Here is a 7552-nt window from a genome sequence, read left to right as displayed (position 1 = left end):
GCACTGTCATTCCTTCTGATAGAGGCACAAAATTCCATTGTGTACATATACGACATTTTCTTGATAATTCATCTACTGTGGGGCATGTGGGTTGGTTCCATACCTTAGCTGTGGTAAATAATGTTGCAATAAACATAGTTATGCTAGTAGCTTTAGCGTGGTCTTGGTTGTGATCATTTGGGAAAATGCCCAAAAGTGGAATTGCTGGGATGTAGTGGAGCTCTATGTGGAATCTTTGGAGGAACCTCCATAGTGCTTTCCAAAGTGGTTGAACAAGCTTACGCACCCACCAACAATGTCCACATCCCCTCCAAAATCTGTTGTTATTAGAGTTCTTGATTATAGCCATTCTAACTTGGATGAGGTGGTATCTCAATGAGGTTTTGATTTGCATTTCTTTTATGTCAAGAGAGGTTGGGAATTTCTTCATGTGTCTATTGGCCATCCTTCTTTCCTCTTCAGAGGAGTTTCTCTTTAAGTTTTTAGCCTACTTATTAATTGGACAGTTGTTTCTTTAAAGATTTGTTGTTGGGGGATTTAATTTTTTTATTTCCAGTTATATTTTAGATATGAGACCCTTGTCCGTTATATGACTAGTGAAGATCTCCCAATCCGTGGGCTTTCTTTTGATTTTGCTAGCTATGTCCTTTGCCATGCAGAAGCTCTGCAATTTCACGCAATACTATTTGTCCAACCTTTTTTTGATTTTTTGTGTTTCTGGGTCTCTATTAACAAAATGTCATCCTGTGCCAAGATTACCTAGGGTTTCTTCTATTCTGTCCTGTAATGTCTTCAGGGTGTATGCTTTGTCTCCGAGGTCTTTGATCCTTTTGTACTTGATTCTGGTGCAGGGTGATATATTGGGATCTAGATTTAGTTTTCTACAAGTAGTTAACCAGTTTTGCCAGAACCATTTACTGAAGAGGCTGTCTTTCTTCCATTCTATTTTTTTAGCTCTCTTATCGAAGATTAGATGGCTATATGTCTGTAGGTTCATTTCTGGGTTTTCAATTCTATTCCATTGGTCCTGAGGTCTGTTCTTGTGCCGGTACCAAGCTGTTTTGATTATTGTGGCTTTGTAGTTGAGCTTGAAATTCGGTATTGATATGCCTCCAGCACTGTTCTTTCTGTTAAGGGTCGTTTTTGCTATTCGAGGTTTTTTATGTTCCATATGAATTTTTGGATTGCCTCTTCTATTTCCTTCAAGAAGGAGGTAGGAATATTGATAAGTATCACATAGAATTTGTAGATGCCCTTGGGAAATATTGCCATTTTCTCGATGTTGATATTTCCCATCCAGGAGCATGGGAATTTTTGCCATTTCTAAGTTGTGTTTTAATTTCCTTTTTCAGGGTTTTAAAGTTTTCATCATAAAGACCCTTCACTTCTTTGGTTAAGTTAACCTTGGTATTTTATTTTTTGTGTTTGGGGCAATTAAAAATAGAGTTGCTTTCCTAATTTCAGCCACACTATTCTCATTGTTGACATACAGAAAAGCCATTGATTTTTGAGGGTTAATTTTATACCCTGCTACTTTGCCAAAAGTTTTGGATCACCTTGAGTAATTTGGGAGTGGAGTCTGTGGTATTCTTTAAATACAAGATCTTGTCATCTGAAAAGAGGGAGAGTTTTACTTCTTTTTTCCCTATTTCAATCCCCTTTATGTTTGCATTTTGTCTTATTCCTGTAGCTAGGCATTCTAATAATAGATTGAAGAGCAGTGGTGAGAGTGGACATCCTTGTCTTGTTCCTAATTTTAGAGGAAATGGCTGTATTTTTTCACCATTGAGTATAATACTGGCTGTAGATTTCTCAAATACAGCCTTTATTGTATTGAGGAAGGTTCCATAGATTCCTAATTTTTCCAGAACATTAATCATAAAGGGGTGTTAGATCTTGTCAAATTTTTTTCTGCATCTATTGAGATAACCATGTGGTTCTTATCCTTGCTCGTGTTGATGTGATGAATTATGTTAATTGATTTGCATATATTGAACCAGATTTGCATCCCTGAAATTAACCCTATCTGATGTTGGTGTATAATTTTTTGGATGAATTGTTGAGGTCGATTGGACAAAATTTTGTTGAGAAATTTTGCGTCAATGTTCATCAAAGAAAGGGGTCTATAGTTCTCTTTCTTTGATGAGTCCATGCCTGGTTTTCAGATGAGGGTTATTATAGCTTCATAGAATGAATTCTGTAGTGAATTATCTCTTTCAATTTCATTGAAGAGTTGAAGCAATATTGGTGTGAGTTTTGATTTGAAGGCCTTGTAGAATTCTGCTGTAAAACCATCTGGTCCTTTTCTTAGATGGGAGGCGGCTTATTGCTCTTTCTATTTCAATGCTTGATATGGGCCTGTTACTATGGTTTAACTCATCTTGGTTTAGTTTCCCCATATTGATATTTGCTATAAAATGGTCTATTTCTGCCAAGTTCTCAAACTTATGAGCATGAACGTTTGAGAAGTATTCCCATATAATGTTCTGAATCTTGGTTGTTTTTGTGGTAATATTTCCATTCTTATCTCTGAGTTTATTTATTTGGGTGTGTTCTCATCTTTTTCTGATAAGATTTGCTAAGGGTCTGTTTATTTTTTTAATTTTTTCCATGAAACAACTCTTTGTTTTGTTGTTCTTTCTATGTTCTTTTTGGATTCTATTTAATTTAAATTCTGATTTAATTTTAATTATTTCTTTCCATCTACTAGATTGGAGTTTATCTTGCTGCTCTCTTTCAAGGAGGCTCAGATGTCTCGTTAAATTGTTGGTTTCAGATCTCTCCAATTTGTTGATGTAGGAACTCAGACCTATACCTTGCCTCTGAGTACTGCCTTTGCTATGTCGCAGAGGAGCTGGTAATTTGTGTGTACATTTTTGTTGAATATAATGAATACTTGAATTTCATGTCTAATAACTTCCATGACGAACTGGTGGTCCAACAGTGTTGTTCAGCCTCCATGTGTTACAGGACTTTCTTTGGTGGATTTTGGTTTTGAGTTCTAATTTTCTTCCTCTATGGTCTGAGAGAATGCAAGGTATAAAATTTCAGTGTTTCTGAATTTGGACAAGTTAGCTTTGTGACCTAAAACGTGGTCTATTTTGGGAAATGTTCCATGTGCTGCTGAGAAAAACGTGTATTCTGATGCTGCCGGTTGATATATTTGGTAGATGTCTGTTAAATCTAGTTGATCTATGCAGTTTTTTAGGTCTGCGGTTTCTCTGTTGAGTTTTTGCAGAGTTGATCTATTTTGTGTGGAGAGTGGTGTGTTAAAGGCCTCAACAATTAATGTCTTTGGATCTATGTGGGTTTTGAGGAAAGTAGTTTTTCTTGGATAAATTTGGGTGCTCCATTGTTTGGAAAATAGATTTTTAGAATTGTAATATCCTCCTGAAGGAGGGATCCCTTAATTAGTATATAGGGAGCTTCCTTATCTCTTCTCATTGATTTTAATTTGAAGTCTTTTTTATCTGATATGAGGATTGCAACACCTGCCTTTTTTATGGTGGCAGTTTGCTTGGTAGATTTTGTTCCAGCTTTTCACATTCAAAATGTGTTTGTTTTTATGGGCAAGGTGTGACTCCTGACGGCAGCAGATAGAAGGATCTTGCTTTTTAATCCAACTAGGCAGTCTATGTTGCTTAATTGGAGAGTTAATTACGTTAATGTTGAGAGATAGGACTGAGAGGTATTTGGGAGTTCCTGCCATTTTCTCCACCTTCTTGGGATTGTGGCAATTGGGTTCTTCCTATGGTTCTTGGATTCTCAGTTTGGGTGCAGTTTCTTGGCCTTTATTGTGGTCTTGTTGGTTTTCTATGTGTAGGATACCTTTAAGTAACTTTTGTAGGCCTGGCTTGGGAGAGATATATTGTTTCAATTTTTCTTTGCTATGGAAGGTTTTTATTTGACCTTCAGTTATGAAGGTCAGTTTAGCTGGGTACAGGATTCTTGGTTGATAGTTCTTTCTCTTTATGGCATGGCATACACCATCCCAAGCTCTTCTTGCTTTAGTTGTCTCTGCTGAGAAATCTGAGGTGATTCTAATTGGTTTCCCTTTAATGGTGATTGGTCTTTTCTCCTTGACAGCTTTAAGGATCTTTTCCTTGGTCTGAATTGATCCTTTGCAGATTATATTGTGTTGGTGAGATGTCCTGTTCTGGTCTGGTCTAGTTGGAGTTCCAAAAACTTGTATCTGAATAGGCCTACCTTTTTGCATGTTTGGGAAGTTCTCTGCTAGTATTCTGTTAATCAAATTTCCTAGACCATTAACTTCTCTCTCTCGGTGTTCCTCTATACCCATTATCCTCAGATTAGGCCTTCTGATGATGCCTTCCAAATGTTGAATAGATCTGCCATATTTCTTGGATTTGTCTTGGATGGTTTTATGTTCTTTCTCTATAATACCTGGGCTGTGTTCAATCCCTGAGATTTGATCTTCTGCATGGCCTAACATATTGTCAAGGCTTTCTACTTTGTTTTTCATTTCTTTTCCTTCTAATTGGTCGGTTTTGATGGCTTCAGATTCTGTGTTGGAGCTTTTTTTAGATCTTCTATGAACTTCTTTACTTCCTTAATTTGGTGTTTAGTGTATATTCTCAAATCACTTAGTTGATTGGTTATGCTTTACTTGGACTGCCATTCCTTCTTTTGGGTTCCATTCAGCATTCCTTTTGTGGTCTCCCTGACTTCTTTCACCTCTCTGTTTATGGATTCCATGAATGCCTCTATCGATCTTAGTCTATTCTCATCCCGATCTCTCAGTTGCTATATTTCTCTTTGATTAGCTTCCTCACGTTCACGCAATTTTTGTAGTTCTCTTTGAGTGTTCTCAGCCTGCTCATGCCATTCCTGACTTTCTCTTCATCTGTTCTCAGCCAGCTCACACAATTCCTCTCTCTTTGACTGATCTCAACCTTCTCACGCAATTCCTGTCTATCTCTTTGATCTCAACCTGCTCAGTCAATTCCTATTTTTCTCTTTAAGTGTTCTCAATCTGCTCATGAAATTCCTGTATCAATCTTTGAGTAGCTTCCTCACGTTCATGACCTTCATGTATTGATCTTTTTTTGCCTTCTCTCTATCCTTGTCATGCTCACACTGAGACCTTTGCATGTCTTCACTCTATTCATTTACCCTGTTTACCTGAAGTGTTTGTAGATGTTTTAGGGAACTCACCTCTGGATTATTTATTATCTGTTCTGTCCCCTGATTGTCATGAGTGGGAGTTGACATCACCAGACTTGCCATTTTTCTTGTGTTTTTCCGGTTTGTTCTGCCCATTTGGCATGAGAGTAACAGAAGTGTTGTGCTAGAACACTATTATAAGGTAAGCATCAACCAAATCTGTAGTTGCACAGTCAAAAGTCTGCAGATACAATCTAGTTCAAGAGATAAAATATATTCAACACCAAACAAGTATGTCTTAATTGCCTAAGAACAGCAAAGAAGAATTTTGCAACCAGAAATGATTAGGCTTAGCGAGAATGTGGGGGGAAAAAGATTAGAGGGATGTGAGAAGGTGAGGGAGAGTGGACTTAACCAAGTCCTGATCTCAAATATGGAAATGGATTGGACAGAATGATAGCAGAGAGAGAAAAAAAGAAAAAGAAAAGAAAGAATAAAGAAAAAAAGAAGAAAAAGAAAAAAGAGACAAGAAAAAATGGAAAATCCAAAATTTAAAATTAAAAATGAAACCCTTATAAACTGCAAGTTTGAGGAAATAGTATTCACAGAAGAATGGGGATGGGATAAGGGAAGGTAGGGATAGAAAGGAGACATGAAAAACTAGAAAAATAAAAATGTTTTAAAATATTATATGGGTATAAAGAGGTAATACTGCTATTAAGTATTTTAAGTCTAAGATTATAAATTGAGTAATAAATTTCTGGATTAATTGTGTACAGGTTGGGGGATAAGATCTAATTATTGATGACATGTATATCTGAGCAGAACAGCAATTAAGTCACGCAGAAAAGAATGAAAGAGAAGTGAAAAGAAAGAAAAGAAAGGAAGAAAGAAAATGGATCAAAAGATCAGTAGAGATAAACACACACACACATATACACCTAAAATAAAAATTACATGAGGATAAAAGAAAAAAATAATAGAAAACAAAATTTTAAAACAATTAAAAATTAAAAATTAAAAAAATTAAAAATAAGGTACAAAAAATTTCTTTTATTTTTGGGGGCAGGGGATGGGAAGATTCTGTATCTCCCTTGTGTTAGTAACCAGTCTCTAGGTGGAGTCTCTGGTCTGCCTGTGGTATTTAGTTTTTCTGTGGCTTGATTGGTAACTTAGGTGAGTTTGGGCAAGCAGAAAAATGTTCTGCTTTACCCAGGATTTTGTGATCCTCCTCCCAGGCTAGTTCAGTGGGAGGGAGATCTCTTTTGAGTATTGCAAAAGAGGGAGATGGCTGTTTATTCTAGTTTGGAGATGCTGTGCTTAGGCTAAGTTTTGGGTAGAGTTGAGGCCTTTCAGCAAACATTAGCTTTTCCTGAGGGGCTAGCTTGAGACACTCACAGAGCCCAGCCTGGAGCCATTCTCAGGGTTTATGTTTACAGAATTTCAATTGATTGTCTGGGCTGCTGTAGGGAGGGGCAGCCTCTGGCTCTGTTTACCCAGTGAAGAAATCCACTCCTGAGGGTGAATTTTCCTCTGCCTGGGGTGGGTGACTTTTTCCTGGGTGGAGTTGAGCCTGGCAAGTCTGGGAAGGTTCCGGTGACCTGCTAAATGACTCTTTTATTTTCTCCCAAAGCCTGAGTTGGCGCTAGCAGCTCAGCCAGGCCTTTGCCAGTATCAAAGAGGGAGATCTCTGGTAGTGGGGTGGGGAATGGGTGGCCTTCCCTCCTGTGCCCTCTGAGAAGGAGTGAGGATGTCAGGCTTCTACTCATATTGCCAGATTTTTGGTTCCTGGGTCGTCTCTGGTCTGCGATCTGCAGGGTGAAGATATCTGCTCCTTCTCATTTCTTGCTGGTGTTGAGTAGAATCCGCTTGCCTACTGCCTCTGGCACCTCTGTCCCAGACTCTCTGTGTTGCAGGTATGGCGGCTATGACCTCTGCCACAGCAGCCACCACTGTCGCGGCTGCTGGTGAGTGCTCAGATCTTTCGCCTTGCCTGGATTTTCCCCATTTAGCCAAACTCTCTGTACTGTGATGGCACATTTGGTGTAATTCTCTGGCCTAGGACTGTTCACTGGAACACTAAAATTTCTTTCTATGTGAGAGCTTGTTTAGCCTCCAGCTTCAACACGTCATCTTAGCGCTTCACATTGTTACATATGTTTTAACATTGATGCATCCAATGACAAAGACACATTGCTTAAGTCACCCTTTTGATGACTGAAAAGAAACCATGCTGCAATCTCATTCTATGGAAAATTTGTGCTTTTCAATTCTTTTAGATTAAAAATTGATGTGGGAGAATGAACATTCTGCATACAATTTTGTATTTTCCTAATTATTTTAATATACTTTCCAATATTATATAAGGTTAAAACATTACTACTTATTTAGTTTTAGGATTTCTAAAATGGCCAGAGTAAAAGTTCTA

The sequence above is a fragment of the Dipodomys merriami genome, unplaced genomic scaffold (assembly GCF_024711535.1).
Source record: "Dipodomys merriami isolate MVZ:Mamm:240054 unplaced genomic scaffold, mDipMer1.0.p SCAF_349, whole genome shotgun sequence".
Taxonomy (NCBI): Eukaryota; Metazoa; Chordata; class Mammalia; order Rodentia; family Heteromyidae; genus Dipodomys; species Dipodomys merriami.
This window is presented reverse-complemented; position numbering follows the sequence as displayed.